This window comes from Muntiacus reevesi, chromosome 2 (genome assembly GCF_963930625.1).
Source record: "Muntiacus reevesi chromosome 2, mMunRee1.1, whole genome shotgun sequence".
In the NCBI taxonomy this organism is placed as follows: Eukaryota; Metazoa; Chordata; class Mammalia; order Artiodactyla; family Cervidae; genus Muntiacus; species Muntiacus reevesi.
The window spans coordinates 1,939,054-1,959,898 of NC_089250.1; the positions used below are offsets into that span (position 1 = coordinate 1,939,054).

General features: G+C 44.2%; 1 protein-coding gene across 6 annotated transcripts in view; it reads left to right on the forward strand.

The window, feature by feature from the left end:
* The window catches only part of PLCB4 (phospholipase C beta 4), a 451,857-nt gene that overhangs the window by 76,092 nt on the left and 354,920 nt on the right, over window positions 1-20,845 (forward strand). For all 6 annotated transcript variants that reach the window (XM_065920857.1, XM_065920858.1, XM_065920854.1 and 3 more), the window contains exon 2: window positions 4,788-4,897. The gene's annotated coding sequence lies outside the window, so the exon portion shown is untranslated. The remainder of the gene's footprint in view (window positions 1-4,787; window positions 4,898-20,845) is intronic.

Here is a 20,845-nt window from a genome sequence, read left to right on the forward strand (position 1 = left end):
TCTTTTTTTTTTTTTTTTTTTGCGAGTAGACTTCTTGTCGGTTGAGATAGTTGTTTTCTATATGTAGATGCTTGTTTCTTGCTTCTGCTCCCATGTTTAGCCTCTGGGGCTCTTCTTGGTTGTATCTAGTTTATTGTTTTTGGCTCATTTGGACATTCTCTGTGTATTGTATTTTTAATATAAAATTATGTATTTAGCAACAAGCTTGGAAACAGATTAAGTTTCTGGTACCAGAATTGCTGCTCAAAATGACAAAGTGCAGCCAGGAGTGTGAGCCATTCTGAGCCCTGCTTCTTCTTCGTTGGGGATTCCAGTGTCTAGTGAGCTGTGAGCTTGCATTGATCCTTGGGCCTTGTTAATGTTGTACCGCATTAGAGCATTTACAGGCCAACCTTATTTAGGCAGCTACCTCAAAACCACAGAGAGCAAGTCCAAGACTTGGGATTGCAGAGGGAAACTGCATCTTTTTGAAGACTGCAGCTACCTAGACCCCACCTCAAATTGACAATTAATCGTTAAGCATCTGTGTGGCAGTCCAGTGGATTTGGTGGGAGGAAGATGCATGCATACGTCAGAACATCTGCTCGCTTCCTCTTTTCTTTGAACTTGAAAGATAAATTACTTGAATTGACGTGTTGTCTAGCCCGTTTCTAGCACATAAATAACTTTCAAAGTAGAAAGTAGTTTCAGCTACAGAAAGTAGATGGTATTGTCACTGCAAGTATTTCTCCTTAAAGTCATTGAAAGAGTCTCACAGCAGATATTTTCTGTTTGGATTGTTTTCCCGGGAAACCCATGAATGATGTTTGCACACGACGGCACAGTTCCCTAGGTCGGGAGCAAACTTATCTGATCTTACCTGTTGGAGATTTGACATCTTCTGTGATGACTTTACACAGTGACAACTATTTGGAAAGAAATCTTTTTCTTAGTGAGATAAATTCAGGTTGTGGTCATGTCAGCAAGAAATTAACATAAAGCCCGAGCAAAGCGAACTAGTTTCTCTGTGTTAACACAGAACATTATATTCATTATGCCCATCAAAATATAGGAGGACTAATTGAGACTGAAAAAATAAAGTCAAGCTCCTCTCTGAGGGTTTCCTGGCAAGGCAGCTCACCCACTCTAAGCCTTTTGTCTTTCCTTCACTGTGGGCCTCTGGACTGGCACAGAACAGCATCCTGTAAAATTACGTTAAATTAGAGAACACTCGGGCAGTGTTAATAGCATGTCTTGACATTTCTTCATGGCTCAAAGAGCAATAGCTGATTATCTACTATAAGCTGTGCACTGGAGCTAGCTAGGAATGAGCAGTTCTTCCTGTCTATATTAATCTTTCTATCCATCTGTTGACCAATCATTTGATGTATCAAGCAATAAACTAAGTGATCTATGGATCTTCTTTCCTTTCTGCCCATCAGACCTCCCACCTATTCTGACCTCTCTTCTTCCAAATTAAGATCTAAACAGGGACTTCCTTGGTGATGCAGTGGTTAAGACTTCGCCTTACAATGCAGGGGTTGTGGGTTCGATCCCTGGTGATTTTGGTCAAGGAACTAAGAGCCCACATACCTCACTGCCACAAAACCAAAAAACATACAACAGAGACAATATTGTAACAAATTCAATAAAAACTAAAAATGGTCCACGTCCACCACCACCCCCGCCCCCACACACAAAATCTAAACAAAGCTAGAATCAGACAGATCTCTGAATTCTAATCTTATTTTGGTGACCTGGAACTTCTACATCTGTTGAATGAAGGGCTGAGTGCAGTTGGCAGCTTCTGGCATCCATAGCTCCTGGATCAGAGTGCCTCTGTTTCAGTCCTGCCTTTATCCCTTCCTGTCTTTGTGATCTTGGGCAGAGTATTTAATCTCACTGTGCCTCAGTTTCCTCATCTGTGAAATTAGGGTCATCATTTTACCTAGCAACTGTTTGGAAGCTCAGGTGAGGTGATCTCTGTAAATTGCTTAGAACAGTGTGTAGTGCATATTATTCACCTGGTTATATCAGTATTTACCTGGTTATCTTTGCTACCCTGATCTCTATTATTTGTGGACCATAGATGCTTGACCTGCCAGTTAGCTGTCCCAGTTTTCTCCCTCCATCCATCTTCACAAGGCTCATAGTTTGATATTGAGACAAGCATGATTACCTAATGAAAACAGAAGATGAGATGTAACTGGATATCAGAGGATGAGAAGGGGTTTGCCTGGGAGAGAATGCAGGGGCCATCATAGGCAGAAAGAACTGTGTTAAAACGCAGGAGAGAGCTCAGCACGCTTGGTGTGCAGCAGTCTGTTGTGGCTGGTGTCGAGGATGCTTGTGGGATGATGGAGGTGATGAATGGAGATGTGATCCTGCATACAGACGGACACTTAGCCCCACCTGAGACACTGGCTCTTCAGCACAGTTACTCCCCACCGTGGGGGACGAGGCACCTGCGATTCCCCAAAAGTGGGCTCTGAGTCTTGGAGAGGCCGTGAGGGACTCATGGATACATTGTGAAACCCTTACCATTTGCTCCTCAGGACGCGTGCTTCGCTGTTTCTTAATATTGGTGTTATTTAACCTCAGGACTCACTTATCCATTGGCCAAGCTTTGGGGGATAAGGTGCCCCAGTTTTTATGCTTCTGACTGAATAGCTAAGCAGCTCATCCTAGCGCAGAGAGCTCCACGGTGGGTATTGTGAGGCTTCAGGCCTGGGTTTGCTTCTAACCAACAGTGGGACCTTAAAAGCCACTTTCCTTCTCTAGGTCATGTTTCTTTATCTGTGAGATAAGAGAAGTGGTCTGGGGGTCCTTAGGCATCCCTTTGGCACTTTGGTGAAACCTCTAGGAACCCCTTCAAGTTTTTAAATGCCTCAAATAAAATACACAGAACTACAAAAGAAACTGTTTCATTGAAAGGAAATATAAAAATAGTAAATAAATTTGTGGTATGATGATATATGTACATCTTATTAACGCATTATGTGGCTTCATAGCTACTGTAAGTTCAAATTATTGATGAGCACAGTGACATTTTGCAATATCTGCAGTAAAAATACCTTGAATTTACATTGAAAACCAAGTCACAGGTGCTGTTAATACCAGTGTGGTTTGTGATTTATATTTGTGGTTAGAGGAAATGTCATACTTCAGTTAGAGGCTGGTGAAAATAATCATGTAATTATTTTTCCCGTCCAAATTTATGGAACCCAGGATTGTACCTTTGGACTATGCATTGGTGATCCATGGAGCTCAGGTTACCAATCCTTGGACTTCTAGGATGTTCTTTTGCCGATTCTCTGGCTATCAAATGATGTGATAATCTCCATAATACTCAATTTCCAAATAAGTGAAAAATGTTAAAATTTCCATTTAATTCGTAAAGCTCCTATCAGTTGTTTTGAGAGGGTCCCAGGTGCTTGGAGAGGTGCGGGAGGAGCTTTTATCTGGGATATTGACTGCACTGGGGTCTGGTTAAGCATTGCTCGTGGCAGTTGCCCAAGGCGCTCAGTAACGGCAGCTGTGCAGGCGTAGGCCACAGCTGATCTCATCACTTAGTGAGTCCTGAGCCGTCGCTACCACTGGATGTACGGTGATAGGGTCCCGGGCGCCTCCGGTTACACTGTGACCCGCTGATCAGTATGTTAATATAACATTGTTAAAGAAAACATCTTACCTAATATGTGTTGTTGATTCAGTGACACTGAGCTCACGGCTAACAGCACTATAACTCATGCCTGAGTGAAGCTTGTCTAGCGCATCACGGTGTTCTTGAGCTTAGGAACGCTAGACAGCACGTCAGCATGATGCCCCGGGGCCGCTTTAGACAGAGAAGTCACCAGTGAAAAGCACAAAATTGTGAAACGAGGGCAGTGAATAGACTGTTTATGGTATGAGAGCCAGATCAAGAAGGCGGAGCAGAGCCTTGTTTGACCTTAACTGGAATCATGTGCATTAGGGGCTCAGGCTTTTTGCCTCTCTGCACATGTCCACCGAGAACCACTGAAGTGCTCCCTGTATTTTTTTGTTTGGTGGTTTTTTTGTTTTGGCCTCTCTGAGTAGCGTGCAGGGTCTTAACTCCTTGACCAGGCATCGCACCCGTGCCCCTGCAGTGGAGGTGTGGGGTCCTAACCACTGGACCTCCAAGGACTTCCCATACTGCCTGAATTATTTTTGCAGTTACACGTGAATTTTAGTGAGTAGGTGCTTTGCAGTCCTGGGGATTGACCGTTTACACCAGTATTTCTTCCTGGAGCTGAGGTCTAGTTGTGACGCTGCCTCTCTGTGTCTGATCTTGATTTAGTTATTTTACTACTCTGGATTTCTGTTTTCTTCCTTATAAAACAAAGATGTGGGATAGATCAGTCGCGGTAGATTTTTTTTTACATAGCAGAAGTAACTCATTCATGTAAAAGCTCGGGTCCTTGGCTTTCTGCCTCGCCCACAGCTCTGCTCTTCCACCAGTTTTATCAAGAACCTACGGAGAACCATTAGGCTAGATTTTCCTGTTGGTTAGCTTTTCCCTTTTCATTTGACAAATTTTATTCACTTGACAAATATTTTATTCATTTGACAAATATTTATTGAGCTTGACACAATTCTGGATGCCGTTCTTGTACCAAATTCACTAAAAAAAATGATTAGAACTATCTGTAAATGGCCTGCAAATCACTTTTATTTGTAATTGTTTTTTTTTTTTTTTTTTTGTAATTCTTATTAAATAGGTTTTCATCTTCTGACCTCTCTTACAATCAAATGGTCCAAATAATCTTTCAAATTCACTGTTTTTTCAGAGTCACCAGATTCACTGAGGAGCACTTCAGGCTTCACTCACCCTGGTCTGGGAATCCTTCATCTCTGAGATTAGAACCAAAATCACCCTCCTCGGTGGTCACATCTGAAGGTAGGTCATTTGGAAAGCAGGGCCCCCACCCACAAGCTAAACCCGTTTAAGGTGACACCCAGTATTTTCCTGGGCATCCCTCATTTTGGGGGTTGTGCTTAACTTCTCTACTAGAAGGTCGTCATGATGGGGATGCCTTTTCCCTCTGGCGAATTCACTTCCAAAACCTATGTGTTCAAGAGTAGCAAAATAATGTAGTTGTATGTATTAACAATCTTGAAGTCCCCTTTTGCTAATTTTAAAGAACATTATAATTTTTACATATGGCAGTTGATGTGTGATTTTTCTTAGCCTTCTGTGCATGAAAACTAAAAGCACAATTTGTTAAGATTATAACTAGTTCTTCAAAGGAGATTCATTCCTCTAAGAGGAAAGAAGGGCATTGTCAGTAGATTTGGATCAGTTGGTTTTCACCTAGTGAATGTATTTTAATCATGAGATCTTCAGAGTCATCAGAAGAACAGTGTTAATACTTAATCTTTAGTGAGAGTATCTTTCATCATTGGCATTTCTGTTCTTTAGAGAAAAAAAATAGGATTTTTCTCTGAAATGCCTTTTTCATTATGAAATGATGAGGTTGAATTATTTCTATTTCTGTACTAAGAACTGGCTTAAGGAAGGCATGGAGATATGTGGTAGCTTCAGTTTTAATTTGATATGGATTATTTCAGGTTGACAATCATAGGTTTTTAATAAATCTGTTGATGTTCAGATGGTCTGGGCAAAAGGACATGATCTGCAAGGGAACCCTATTCCAGCCGATGTTGGTGGCTCTGGTGAGCTCTGCTTCTCATCATGCAGGCCCCGTACATTCCCCTCCTCACTGACTCTAGACCACGCGGCTCGCTTCAGTCAACAGGACATTAGCAGGATGTAAGCAGTGGCTTGGTGGGCATTGGGACGTTAGGCTTTGTCCTCTTGGAATCTTCCTTGGCGCTGTAGAAAAGCTTGCACTGGATTCTTAAATGATTGGCTGTGTGGAGAGAAACCCTGAAGGATGAGGCCATCTTAAATGTTCCAGTCCCGATCCAACTTCTGACTGAACGTTGCCTGTGGAGTGACCTCACCCACACCAGGTTGAATAAAACTGCTCAGCTGAGCCCAGCCAATCCAGTGAATTGTAAGAAACAGTCAATTATTGTTGTCTTAAGTCACTAAGTTTTGCTGTGGTTAGTTACATTGCAGTCGATAATGGAAATTATGCCCTACTTTAAGAAATGTGTTCAAAGGGATATTTTTCTGTGAATGTTCATAGAAGACATTTTTCCTTTCATAATGCTATGATTCTGTAATGCCACTGGAAGTACAGTGAGCAAGGGTAGGCACGTGTGTGTGTGCGCATGTGTATGTGTGTATGTGTATGTGTGTGTGAACCAATGTTGTGGGATCCTTTCTTACACCATTGCAACTGAGTGTTATACATGCAATATTTTTATTTTCACGAAGGATATACCTGAAGAAGATACCTTGAAAAGTATTCACTCTTTTATTCATTCAGGTTATGGAAGATACTGAGAAGCATAAAGGAAAGAGCCATCACCTAGAATCCCACCACCCAGAGGCCAACTTTGGGAAGTTTTCATTTTGTAACAATAGTTAACATAGTAAAAAGCTTTCCTTGATTTTTCTTTGAAATTCTAGTATATAAATTTTATCCATTGAGAGTGTAGACATTCTCATATCCTTATACAAGTGGTTTTAAACACATGCTCAGATCTAAATTAGTATTTATAACTTGGCTTAAACTTACAATTACTATAAAATAAGTTAATATCTAACTTTTTAGTAGGTGCCACTGTATAAAGTTTTCTTCCTTCCTCCTCCCTCTTGACCTTGAAACTCAGATGAAATATCATGGACAGCATGATTTCCTCTTTCATGTTGGAGGAAACTGGAAGGAAACTGTCTTTGAGATAGTCTGCCCCAAGGATACAAAATTAGAGCTTTCCTTTGGGTTTGCATCCTCCCTCTTCTGTTTCCAACACCCACAATATTCAGAGTTCTTTGTGCTTAAGAGAAAAGCTAGGAAGACCCCTTCATGATCCAAACAGTTCTTCTAAGAGGCTTATTGTTCTCTCAGGTGTTGCATTTCATTACAGATGGTGCGCTTGTTATGAATATGCTAGGTATGAAAGAGAAGCAAAAGAACATTTGAACACCTTCTTCCCATCTTCTTCCCTCCGTGCCCTTCTCTGATCCCTTCCGCCCTCCTTCCAAGCTTTTTGTTTGCTTGTCATGTTTCCAAATATTAGTAAGATGAGGTCTTGTTTGCCTGTCAGAAGTCGTGCCCATGGTTGGCATGATTTTTTACATTATTTTAAGTATGAGAGCTAGAAAGATTCATTCATGGCACTGCATGCCTAGCACTGCATTCTTTCCCCCTAATAGTCGGTTTATGGAAGCTTGATCTGGTGACTTCTGCCACTGAGTAGGTAAGTAGGATGGAATGGAATCATTTTGAACTGCAAAATTTTAGATCATTATATTCTGTTTCATTTCAAGATGTTAAGGAAGGAAGAGGTTGTTGAAAGAGGTCTGTTGATATAGATAGTGCAACCCCACCATTCCTTTTCTTTTTTTTTTTTTTCTGTTTAACAAAACCGAAGGTGAGGGCCATTCTTTAATTCATCACTTGATCACTGTTTGTGGGATGCCCTTGGTTTGCCTCTCTTGGAGCTGCTGCTGGGTGTGGGGATTGAGGAAGTGAAATGATTTGCTCAGTGACACAGATGGAGTTTCGGCAGCACCAGAACTTCAAAACAGTCCTCCATTTCTTTGAGGTGTTACTTTATAACAAATTTCCAGTCTTGATTTTTTTTTTTAAATTGGTATTTCCTGTAATGGAGTAAGATGATAGTCCATAGATGTTTACGTAAGATTTATGAGTTTTAGAAGAATTGACTATATGTATGTTGTCAAAGTTAGAAAATTTGACTTATTATCTAATAGCTGTTTGGTTGATAGGTTCAACTCTTAATTTCTCAAAGTTGTTATATATGTATAACTAAAATTCTTATATATGTATAACTGAATCACTTAGCTGTATGTCAGAAATTAACACAACATTGTAAATCAACTACACCTCAATAAAATAAATTATAAAATTAAGCTATTTTATTTATGGTGATACAAAAGTGCTTTTTGCTTTTTCTGAATTACCTATGTTTAAAAAAACAAAACTAAAAGAGTAGAATTTTGTGTCAGTCCCCTGCTGAGTTGCATGACTTATTTTCCTTTTACTGCTGAAAGTTTTTAGCAAACTTCAAAGCTGGATAAGAAACTTAATTGTCTTCTTATTTGAGTTCATTGGACAGATGAAGAAATCACGGCCTGGGGAGGTTACTTGCTGACGTTCATAGAGCAAGTTCGGTGCCAAGAGACTTAGACGTTGCATTGTTTGACTTGAAGTACAGTACATTTTTCCTTGGGTGTGGAGTAATTGCTGGCAGGGCTGGTACCAGACGCGCGCGCGCGCACACACACATACACATACGCACGCGCGCGCGCACACACACGTGCACACTCTCACATGTTCTTCATGACGAATCCGTTTTCAGAGGCGTGGGCTGTGCACTGTCTTCTCCCAAAGCTCCTCTGAGGTGAGGATGGGGTGCACCCGCCTTTCGGGCGGTCCCGGGAGGCACCAGCTGGGGCACATGAGATGAGGAGGAGACGGGCGATAGCGGGCATGGGCAGGCGGAGCCCACCGGGGCAGCGGGGTCTCCTGCCGCGGAGCGCTGTCTTTGGAGAGGGTGTAGCATAAGTTCCCAGTGGCCCCCTGCAGGGGTGACTAGCGGGGCGGTCTGTGTCTCTATCTTCCCTGAAGGTCTTGTAGGAACGTGATGGAAGGCCCACGGGCAGAGCCTCCGGCCCTAGGGGCAGGCCTGGTCACATGGGAACTGAGCGCGGGAGGAGGGGAAGCGGGGTGCCTGTGGAGGGGCCACGTCTGCAGGCCCCGGGGGGACTGGGCTGTGGGCCGAGGTCTACACGCAGTGCGGCTCTGACAGGGGCCCGGTCTCGGCTCTTCTCTCTTCTTCCATCTGTGCGCCCGGGGGCGTGGAGGAGGAGGACGCGGCTGGGCAGTAAGCGCCCCCGCGTCGCCGGCGGCACCGGGCAGCCTGCGTTCCCCCGATGTCAGCCCCCTCCACCTGCTCCCGTCTGCTGACTGAGCATGAGCATTAGATGCCGTGTTGCTGGACTTCCTTGCCCTCTGCTGTCCGGATGGACTCGGGAATGGGGAGGCTGCAGAGGAGAAGGGAGAGAACCGTGAAGTCAGGCTCTGTCCCCGGGTCGCTTCCCGCCATCAGGCGCGGGGTTTTCTCCGTCGCCCTCTTGGAAGCCCCGGAGTGCTGGGCCGCCCCTCCCGCAGCCCTTTTCTTGGGTCCCGGTAGCTCCGTCCGCCTGGCCCTCTGGCTTCCGCACTCCCTGATCGGTCCCCCAGCCCCACCTCGCCTGGTAAATAATCCCTGATTCAGCGTCCTCAGAGTCTCATGAGTGTGTTCCGTCTGTTTCCTGCTGGGCTTGGCTGAGACACTGGTTTGAAGAGTTTGCTCTCCAGACAGAATTGAATGAGATGAAACAGCTAGAGATGGTCTGAAGATATAAGATAATGAAGTGTAAATTGTACTTAGCCCTAAGGACACTCAGCATGTGGGACAGGTTAACAAAAGAAAGGGTGCTTATGAAAGAAGACAGTTTTGGAGGGCTGCCTTAGGTTGTAATTGGTGAACTTTTTTTTTTTTTTTTGGTCTACTCTATGGGTAGCTCTGTTTCAGTTGTGACTTGAAAATTAGAAGTTCTGCCTTATTATAATCATGTATGCAGTTAATTATAATGTATTTGACCCTGTAAGGTGGAATAATAGATAATTCATAGAAACAGAAGAGAGACGTGGATCCACCTATCTGGAAATTTCAATGACTTCTCTCATGTATTTTAATTTTAGATAAGTAAGTCAATTCCTCCTCCCTCATCCCTCTAATGGGTTATAATCCAGTTTTTGGAAGATTTTTTAAAAAGCTGATGTGAAAGGCATTTCAAGCTGCTTAGAATAAAGTGCTGTAGCAACAGAAAGCACTGATTTTGTACTTATTTACAGAGGGCCCCCTGTGAGTCAGGCATTTAGCTAAGCACCATGGAGTCAGTAATGAATAGTATTTGATCACTGCTTTCAAGGAAATCACAACATAGTTGGGAAAATAGACTTCAAACAAATAATTATGATAAATATTTTAAGTATTATAAGTGTATACAGGGTATTATGTATATCTAAATAAGGGTGTAGTTAAGCTTGTGAATGTCAGATATTTCTTCATGGAACAAGTGACACTGAATTGGGTCTTGAAGAATAATAGTTTCCCAGGGAGAGAAAGAGGGGATGGTTGAAAGAAGGTATAGAATTTCCTGGGAGGTTGGAGAATCAGTGAGGCATATGATTATTTGGCCAAAATGCTGGTGGCCTTTGAAGGAGTGCCTGCACTTGAGGCCAAGGGGTAGAATAGCAAATCTGATCCCTAATGCTTCTCAGTTAAAATAATACAGAAGGCGCACACACACATTAGGAATGAAGACAAAACAGAAATACTGTCTTTAAGAACCTTTGGACATTAAAATATTGCTAGACCTCATGGAGCACGTGTTCTAAATACTAAGCAATGCAGATTTCTAATTCATGAGCATCTCAAAGGAAGGGGAGCAACCCATTGGTACCTTCTATCAGTGTGTTACTTTGCCCAGATTTATGTGCACTTACACCAGATTTATCACCATATAATTACTTTGTATCACTTCAGAATTATGTAAAGTAAGGAAATATGGTAGATTGTCTTTTCAGTTGCTAAGGGTTATGTTAGCATCCATATTTCATGATCACCTGTTTAGGAGAACATATCTGACACCCTTACTGTAAGAGAGAGTTGAGCCTTCTTCCTTCTAATTATTCTAGTCCCTAAAACTTTAGGATCGGTAAGCTTGATGTCCTAAGGTAGAGACTTGGTGACAATTGTTTTATCAATATCAGACTTTCAGGCACAGTGAATTTCCAAGTGCTGCTTACTACATTGGGACACTGGTAAACAAGAATTCTTCTGCAGAGGCATGAACAAAATGGTGTAATACATTGGTATTAGAGCAAAAGCCTTTGTGAACAGAAAGCTTTTAATCTGCTCATAGTCAAGGTCATTTTATTGTCAGGAAATTGAAGTTCATGAATTATAGACACAGGAACAAAGTCTGATCAAGTATCACGGAACTAGAGGGGAGAAACCCAGAATTAAGCTTAAACTCCCCTGTTCTGCAGGGGCTGCATCTCTGCTTTATTCTTTCCTTATCCTGTTTCGTTCCTTGTTCTATTTCTGCGTTAATTATCTTTTGCTTTGTAACGAATTACCTCAAAACTTAGTGGCTTAAAACAACCACCACCATTTAATATCCTAAAGAAGTCTGCAGGCTAACTGGGCTCAGCGGGGGTGGTTCTTCTGCTCCAAATGGTGTTGCTGGGGCTGTGGTTCTCTGCAGGTTCAGATGAGTCAGGGGCCCCGGCTGACCACTCCCACATGCATGCGGTTGGTGCTGGCTGTGGACCCCTGAGTGCTCTTTCATGTAGGTCTTGTCCCTGTGGCTTGGACTTCTTTTAGCCTGGGGGCTTGATTACAAGAGTGGGCATTACAAGTATGCAAAAGCAAAAGTTACCAGGCACTTGAAGGCCAGGGCTCAGAAATCCTGGATGACCATCCCTACTGCATTTTGTTGGTCAAAGGGCCAGCTGCCTGGAGAGGGAAATAGACTTGGGAAGAGTGACGAACAATTGACACACTTTTTTTTTCTTTTTGTACGTGACTCAACATGACCAATATGTCCCTCAGGCCCCAGTCTTCACGCAAACAGTTTAGTTCAGTGTTTATCACCAATTGGATGGAGCCTCTGTATCTGCCTTGTGTCTTCCCTTGTGGCTTTTGGGTCTTTCCTTGTGGCTCAGCTGGTAAAGAATCTGCCTGCAGTGCAGGAGACCTGGGTTCGATCCCTGGGTTGGGAAGATCCCCTGGAGAAGGGAAAGGCTACCCACTGCAGTATTCTGGCCTGGAGAAATCCATGGACTGTATAGTTCATGGGGTCACAGAGACTCGGACACGACTGAGCAATGTTCACTCACTGCACTTCACTTCTGTGTCTGCAGCCTCTGTGTCAGCATCAAATGCTCCCAAGTTCAGATGCTTCCAAGAGACACTCAATGGCTGCTGGCTGTCCACTCACTGGTGGGTTGAGACGCCCAAGTCTTGTGATGCTGAGGGTTCTGCTTGAGGGGCCAAGGTAGGGGGGGATTACGTCATGAGAAGGGTGGGAGGAGCAGGCAGTGGCAGCTGAGAGCATCGGTGGGATCTGAAGGAACCCGCAGATCCTACCCATTCTGCTGAGGCGAGAGAGTTCTTCCCTTTCCACGTCCCACAGAAGCTCTGCTTGGTCTGCCTTCTGATCTCTTGAGTCATGCTTTCCTTTTTTCTGTTACTCCCGTGTACCGCACTCCCTTCTAACCCTGTGTCCTTCCGTGTCCACGGACAGGACGCCTCTCCTCTCTCCCCACCTGTCATCTAGCTTCTGACTCACCTTCAGACCTCAGCCAAGTGTCACTTCCACAGGGGAGCATGGAATCTTTTGGACTGCATCTCATCCCTGTTCCATCTGTGTTTCCTTCATCACACTGATCAGAGTTTGTCATCTGGGGCCTGTGGGGCTGCTTGATCACCATCTGCCTCGCACTGTGGGCTTTAGAGGAAAGGCCCGTGTTTGCGCTTCTCAAGGCGAGTGGCTGTGGGACTCCGATGTGGTGCCGTCGGTTATTTGTGGTTTGAGTGATTTGAAAGTTAGAAGCAGTTGCCTTGAAAAGGTAAGGAGTAAATGGAGAGGCTCTTTGTCTTGATGAGAGAAGTTAAGAGCGACCTGGTCTGGGTACTTCAGCAACATCCTTTCTCAGGAAGCCCCCGCCGCACCGTGGTGTTTAGGAGTCACTGAAGTCCTGTCATTAGGAACATAGTGGTGGACTTGCCTGGTGGTCCAGTGGTGAAGAATGTGCCTGCCAATGCAGGGGAAACGGGTTCAGTCCCTGGTCTGGGAAGATTCCACACGCGGGGCAACTAAGCCTGGGTGCCAAACTCCTGAGCCTCGCGTGCCTAGAGCCCGTGCTCACAACGAGAGGCCCGTGCACTGCGGTGAAGAGCAGCGGCTGCTGCCTGCAACCAGAAAGCCCGTGCCCAGCGAAGGCCCAGCACCACCAGGAAGAAAGGAACAACAACAACAGAAAAGAAGATACTGGTAGAGGCTGTGTTTCTGAAATGTAGCAGGAATTCCTGCCTAAAAATAGACAATAAGTGCCTAATTAAAAGCCAACTTCTTTTTTCTTTTTTGCTTCCAGCTCCCTCTGGCCCCAGTTCCATACACAGAGATCTCAGGGCAAACTTTGTGCCTGTGGGGCTGCGACAGCTCATACCATTCCTGCTGACTCTCCCACGAGGCCAGCATCTTGTTTGACTGTAAGTCAAAGATCAGTTAGATTACAGTTTGGGATGAGATGTGCCTGTGGGCATAATCTTGAGATAACCACAGCTGTAACTTTTTGTCCAGTTCTGTCGCACCATCTAAAAACAAAGTGAATGTGGAAGAATCACAATGGCAGAAGAGAAATAGAAAGAATAAGAAATAACTGAGATTCTGTTTTACTCAAAGATTCTGTATACTATGAATTCTAGGGTTTTTCAGTTCCACACTTTCAGAGATTAAGATGGAGGGTAATATTGCTTCAGTTAATTTATTTCACTGAAATAACTTAATTCACTAAGTACGTATTGAATATTTGTATCTTACTGGAGGGTGTAAAAACAAATAGAAGTTGGTCCATGACCTTGAGGTTTACACCTAGCATGGAAATACGGTACGTGTCTGTGCCATGCGATCCTAATAATGAAGGGGTCAATAAAGAGGGCTGGATAGGACCTGATTAGGGGCTGGGGTAGTTGTGAATGTCTTTAATAGGTGAGCATGGCGAGCTGGTCTCCATGGTTGAGTAGATTTAGGGCAGTGTGCACAGAAGGGAGGGCACTATAGTCTGGGAAAGTTACATGTGAAAGTAAAGAGGAAGAGAAGGAGCAGGAAGGCCCTTTCACTCTGCCAGGGCAGTGAGCGCCTGGGGGTAGGGACGAGAAGGTAGAGAACAGAGGAGGGACCAGCCTTTGGGTGGGACCCTTGAAGGCCAGGTTGAGTGAGTGATGGTCGCTCAGTTGTGTCCGACCCTTTGCAATCCCATGGATTATAGCCTGCGAGGCTCCTCTGTGCATGGGACTCTGCAGGTCAGATACTGGAGTGGGTTGCCATTTCCTTCTCCAGGGGATCTTCACGACCCAGTGATTGAAACCGGGTCTCCTGCATTGCCGGCAGACTCTTTACCATCTGAGCCACCAGGGAATCCTAGGAAGCCAAGTGACAGATGCTGAATGCTTATGAGCAGGGGAAGTCACATCAAAAAATCTGTGCTTTCAGAACATTATTTTGATGATAGTTGTCAAGGGGTTTTGATGAGGGAGAATCTGAAGCCAGTGAGACTGCCTGCGAGGCTGTAGTGTTGGCATCACAACAGTGGGGTGGTACGGAGGGGCCGGAGAAACGGAGAAGGGAAGCGAACAAAACAAGGCTCACCTCCCACACTCCTGGTAGGAATGTAAACTGGTGCAGCCACTATGGAGAACAGTATGGAGTTTCCTTAAAAATCTAAACATGGAGCTACCATATCATCCTGCAGTCCGACTGCTGGGCGTATATCCAGAAAAGAGGAAACTCTAATTCAAGAAGACACATGCACCCTAATGCTCACAGCAGCACTGTTCACAAGAGCCAAGACATGGAAGCCAGCTAAATGCCCATCAACTGATGAATGGATAAAGATGTAGGACATATAAATGGTTAATATGCATAATGTACATGCATCATACACACACTTATATATGTATATATAAAATGGAATATTCCTCAGCCATGAAACAATGACACGTCTTTTGCAGCAGTATTGATGGACCTAGAGATTGTCATACTAAGTGAAGGAAGTCAGAATGAGAAAGACAGATATCATGTGATATCACTCCTATGTGAAATCTAAAATAATAGTACAAATCAAATTTATAAAACAGAAACAGATCCGGGCATAGAAAATATGTGGTTACCAAAGGGGAAGGGTGGGGTTGAGGGATAAATTAGAAGTTTGGGATTAGCAAATGCACACTGCTGTGTATAAAACAGATAAACAACAAGGACCTACCGCCCAGCGCAGGGAACTGCAGTCAACATCTTGTGATAACCTACAGTGGAAAAGAATCTAAAGAAGCTACACACACACACGTCTGTATAACGGAACCACTTTGCAGTATACCTGAAACATTGTAAATCAAGTATGCTTCAGTAAAATTTGAAAAATACAATACTGTACTCTCATGGACGAATGGAGTTCAAAGGAAGAACCGGTAGTTCCATGTCTGGATTCCCAGTGGAGAAGACAAGGAGGAAACAAAGGGGTACTGAGCCTGGGTGAATGGAAGCTTGGTTCCACAATCCCCAGGACCAAGGTTGGGGATGGTAGCTCAGGTGGCACGCACCAGAGGAATGAGATGTCTGACAGCAGGGGCAGATAACTGCGGGTAGTTGAAAGATAAAGGCTGGGGATATAAATTAGCACATCAGCAGAACCCTGTGGACTGAGTAAACCCATAGAGTATAAATGTGGAGTTGTGCTAGATATTTAGATAGGAAAATAAACAAAGAACGTGTATAGTGAAACCTTCAAATCCGGACATCTAGTTGACCTGTGAGTTACTTGGGGTAGGAAACACCCCCAGTTTCCAGTGTGCATCGCCTCCTCTTCTGCTCTGCCCCCGGCCCCCCCTCAGCCTGGGGTCGGCACTGGCCGTCCGGCGGGGCTCGCCTACATCCTCAGCCGACGTGCTCCACGCGCAGCCCAGGTGAGCCTTTCCGTTGGGTCCGCGGCTCAGCCCCGGGCCTGTCTGCATGCGGAGCCTGGGGCCGCTTCCCCGCGCTCACGCCGTGACGCCCCCTTGCGGCTGCCGCTCCCCACACTCGTGGGCATGCTGACCCCGCGGCCTCCGCGTGTTTGCCCCGGCTCGGAGCGCTTTTCTTCTCGGTGTCTGTAGGACTTGTCCGTTGCCTCCTCCAGGCCTTTGCCAGTTTGCCCCGCTGTTTAACGTGGTCGCCCCTGCACTTCCGGTCCCGGCTGCTGCCCTCCTTCGGGCGTTTCCCTCTGCTCCTTGGTACCTCCCAACACCCAGGCTGTTTGCTTACTGTGCGCTGTCAGCCTGCCTCCCCAGAGCGCTGTTCAGGGGAGCAGGGATTTCTTCCTGTATCACTCTCCGTGACATCCTCAGTGCCTACACAGTGAAGGGACTCAGTAATCACTTGTTAGGCAAATGAACAAAATTCTGATAGAAGCTGCTTTTTTCCAGAGGGATTGTGACATGTTTGAGTTCAACTGTCAGTAATTTTTATCTTCATATCAGCGCTTAGTAAGTGTTGAATAAGTGGATGGAACCTAAAATATAAAAATGCTATCTCACTTTATCTAGTTCCAGAAATTTCCATTGCAAAATGGAACCTTTAAATGGTGATGCGTGGATGGGGTGTGGAGGAATAGTTTCGCTTCATTTAGCTGACCTTCCGCTTGGGCTTCAGAATTCACATAGTGGTTTGCCAGTTCTTTCATTATTACTGTGATTATTAATTGGATGCTATTTTAATATTTGGCCCCTAAACTCTCAGCTGATGTTTTAGGAGATTATACTATATAGGGTGCAGAAATTGCTGGGGCTGAGTCCATCTGTTCATGGCCAAGTAAGGAACAGCATTGGCAAGGAACACAGGGTGAATTTAGTTGTGCCTCTGGGAGTCACAGTGGTGATGGTTCATGGTCTCTGGGAAACAGCTGCCTGGGCTTCCTTCCGCAAAAGAGATCTTGATTTGGTTACCTGGTGGGTGCTTTATATAAATAAAATAAACAACCTTGAGAGACTGGGAGGGGTGGGAGGGTTGTTAGAAAGGAAGAACCATGTGCAGAAATTGCTCTTTATTTGGGAGCATTGACTTGAGAAATCCCTCCAAAGTTTGCTTTTGTTTTATTTGGTATCACTTTCATCTGTTCCCAGGAGATGCAGATGTCTTTGGAAGGAATGCATGCAGGAAAATAGGCTGTAGGAGGCAGAAATGAATTCTTGAAATAACAAGCTTCTGAAGGACTGAACAGCCCCAGGAAGCTGGGCTGTTACCATATCTTGAAGGTTGAGATTTGAGAGAAACCAACTATGGTGTTCCCTGACGCCAACATTGATGTGGTTTGTTGATGATAGGACTAACGGGCCAGGTTCTCATTTGTATTTTTAGGTAGGGCTTTTTAAGAGAGTTCAGACCGTAGGGAAATATGGCACAAAGGAACTTGGAAAATAGCAGCAGCAGATTATGCCTTTGCTTACCTTGAGGGTTAAAATGATTCACAGAAAATTGTTTTGGGTTTTTTCTGGCTGGTGAAAACACTGTAAGTCCTTGTTTTCAATTCACTGTCTATAAAGGGTCAGAAGAAAGTTCAAATGTGACATTCCCTGAGGCTACTGCCTGTCAGCTGGCCAGATGTTTAAATCAGTGTTCCTAGCTCTGCCTAAAAGTGCCAGAGGTATATTGGGTGTTTGGTCTGGGGTCAAAAGGCACGTGAGAAGAAACATCAGAGACGAGCCTTTTTTGGTTTTAAAATGTCTTATTTGTGTTTGCACTCATTTCTGTCCTAATTAAAAAGGACAACTCATGTGGTAACCGAGAAATTGAACTTGGTGTCCAAGGTGAAAGTGAATGAGAAACAAAAATGTTTCTCTGGAGAGTTTTGTGATGAGAAGCAGGAAATCTGACTCCATGGAGCTCCAAAGAAAGTCCTGTCTATCTATATCTTTCTTTTTTTTTTTTTCCCCATTGAAAAGGTCACATCTTTATGTAGCACAATTCTTGGAGTGAGTCCTTAACTTTCACCAAATGAGTTAAAATGTTTATATCCAAAAAATAAAAGATATATTTCCATCAGAGTTTCTCTGATTAGGAAAAGAAAGACACCACTGCGTCCTAAGTTTTGTTTTATTTTTTTCCCTGATTGTCTTTTGTATTTTTGACAAGTGCCCTAACTTCAATAATCTGTTTTAATTCTAAATTCATAGTGATCTGTCTTATTCAACTGATAAGATCATCAAGGTTCTTTTCGTTCTTGTTTTCTTCCTCTGCTGTTTACCTAGTGTTTGTAATTATCTTTCATTGAGGTTGAACAGGGGAGGGGACAAGAAGAGAAAGTAGAGCAAAAATCACTCATGTTTTAGACTGTGGCCCATCCTGCTTGTTGATTTCTCCATCCATCCACCCATCAATTCAGCCATCCATCTACCCATCAACTCATCTGTCCATCCACTCATTTATCCATCCATACATGCATACATACATCCACCCATCCACCCATATATCCATCCATCCATTCATCTAGCCACACATGAACTCAGCTTACATCCATTGACCTTATGCTATGAACCAGGCAAACTAGGATCTCTCCCATGAAGGAGAGTAGACCAAGTGATAAGCATTTATAGTGGAAAATGTTAACAATCAGGTAAATTCAACCATGGGAGGATCTTACCACCTGTTTTTAGGGGTTTCAGGGAAAGTTTCAGGGAAGAAGTACTGTCTCAAGTGATGCAGGAAGGATGAATTGAAATTTAGCTGGATGAACGCTATGTGTTTGGTCTTGACTATGGTTACGAGGTGAGGAAGAGTTTCCAGAAGGAGAGTTGTGTTTCTGAAGTCCTTGCAAATTCAGAACTCTTGTAATTCAAGAATAATTATGACAAAAGATGGCGGCTATTTCCTTTTATCAGCTAATATGGCGCCACCCTGTGGCCACTCTATAAACAGTTTGGCGTTCCCTTGGCTCAGCCTGCTTCGAAACTATTATTTCTTGAAGAATTTTACCATTTGGGGCAGATTTAACATTGATTCAAATTAATGTGACACCATATTAGTGTTTTAATTTCACATTATTTCAAAACTACATAATGCAAGGTCACATCAAATAGGACCAAACTCTGCAGAGGTTAGCTCATGGCCATTTGTTGGAATTGGAAGTAGCTCAGCATGGGTAGTGTATAGACCAGAGAGTAATCCTAATCTCTTGAGGAGATGGAGGGGAGGAAGAATGGTGGGAGAGGCGATGGAGAAAGTATCAGGGCCCTGAACCAAGTGTCTGAGCCGTGAAGAGAGGACTGCGGTGGGAACCCTCTCAAGAGTGTTGAGGAGGGAAGGCAAGGTCAGCCTTAGGCTTCTTCAGGTTTTAATCAGTGAAACAGTTGAAATTAGACTGAGGCTGTGCATGGGTTTCAGATACTTTCCAGGTGGCTCAGTGGTAGAGAATCCACCTGCAGTGCAGGAGATGCAGGTCTGATCCCTGGGTTAGAAAGATCCCCTGGAGCAGGAGGTGACACCCCACCTCAGTGTTCTTGCCTGGGGAACCCCATGGAGGGAGGAGCCTGATGGGCTGCAGTCCACGGGGTTGCACAGAGTTGGACACCACTGAGCGACTAAACAACAACAAATGTGTGGGTTTCAGATATTTGTGGAATGTTCCCTTTATTTCTAATTAGACTTGGTTATAAACAACATAAACTTTCAAAATTTCAGAATACTTGTAAGACTTTTGTTTTGTTTTTGAAGGGTCCACTAAGTGTCTTGGAAGAGACAATATAATATATAGCTTAACCCTAAGAAAGTTGGATAGAGACTCAACCCAGGCTTGGGATGAAATTTGGTGGGGTCTCTGGTAAAATGGGTTAAGAGAAACATGAGTTAGACAAAGTTAAATAGATTTTTTTTACTGATATGTGGACTTGTTAGAACCTTAAATGCATTCATGTCTGTTATGACCTTTAAGATTGCAGTGTGTGTTTTATCACTAAGGAAACTTCACTTTGGAAATATCACTGTAGTCTGATTGAGAGCTGGTTATCTTTTGCCACAATAATACTGCAAACAAGCACCTACAACATGTCCGTGGAATACAATAATAAAAATGTATTTAACTTGCAAGTTTGGGAGGTTTAACTGATGTTGATCTGGACTTGGCTGATTTCAGTTAATCTTGCTCACATGTCTCTGGTCAGCTGTGGGTTGGGCAGTCAGGTCTTCTGATCTTAGCTGGATGTGCTCATATGTCTGGGAGTTCAGCTGGCTGTTGGATGATCTAGGACAGCTTAGTTAGGAAGACTGGGATGCCTTGTCTCTGCTGTACATGGCCTTCATTCTGCAGCTCACTACACCTAGCATTTTCTCCTGGCCATGGCAGAGCAGCAAGAGTGGGAGCAAGCCCAACAGCGTGTGTACTTTTCACTGCTTGCTTGTGTCATGTCTGTTAATATCCTGTTGGCCAAGAAGTCACACTGCCTGGGCCAGAAGAGCAGAGAGAGTAGCTCCACGGAGGGAGAAGACCTGACTCTCTGCAGTCAGAACCCTGGGACCTAACTTGAGCACTGCTGAGAGAGATCACAGTCCACTGAGAGTGAGGACTGAGCTCAGACTTTGTACAGTGCCAGGCCGCAGACTGTACTTGGAGTTCTGATAAGCAATCTCACAGATATAGCTGTCTGGGCCAGGTCGAGTGAGAGAGCGCTCGTCTGATTCCCCGCAGGACTTCTGTTATCTTTCTGTGGAACTGTTTCAGGACTGAAAGGGTTGTGGCCATCAGCTCGCTCCAGTTGCATTAGATTGGGAATGAAAACACAGAGACCCAGAGAGGTTAATTGACCAGACTAAAACTGCACAGCTAGGCAGAAGCCAGATTCATCCTGGACCCTGGATGTTGTCTCCAGCTGTTGGGGTTTAGTAACC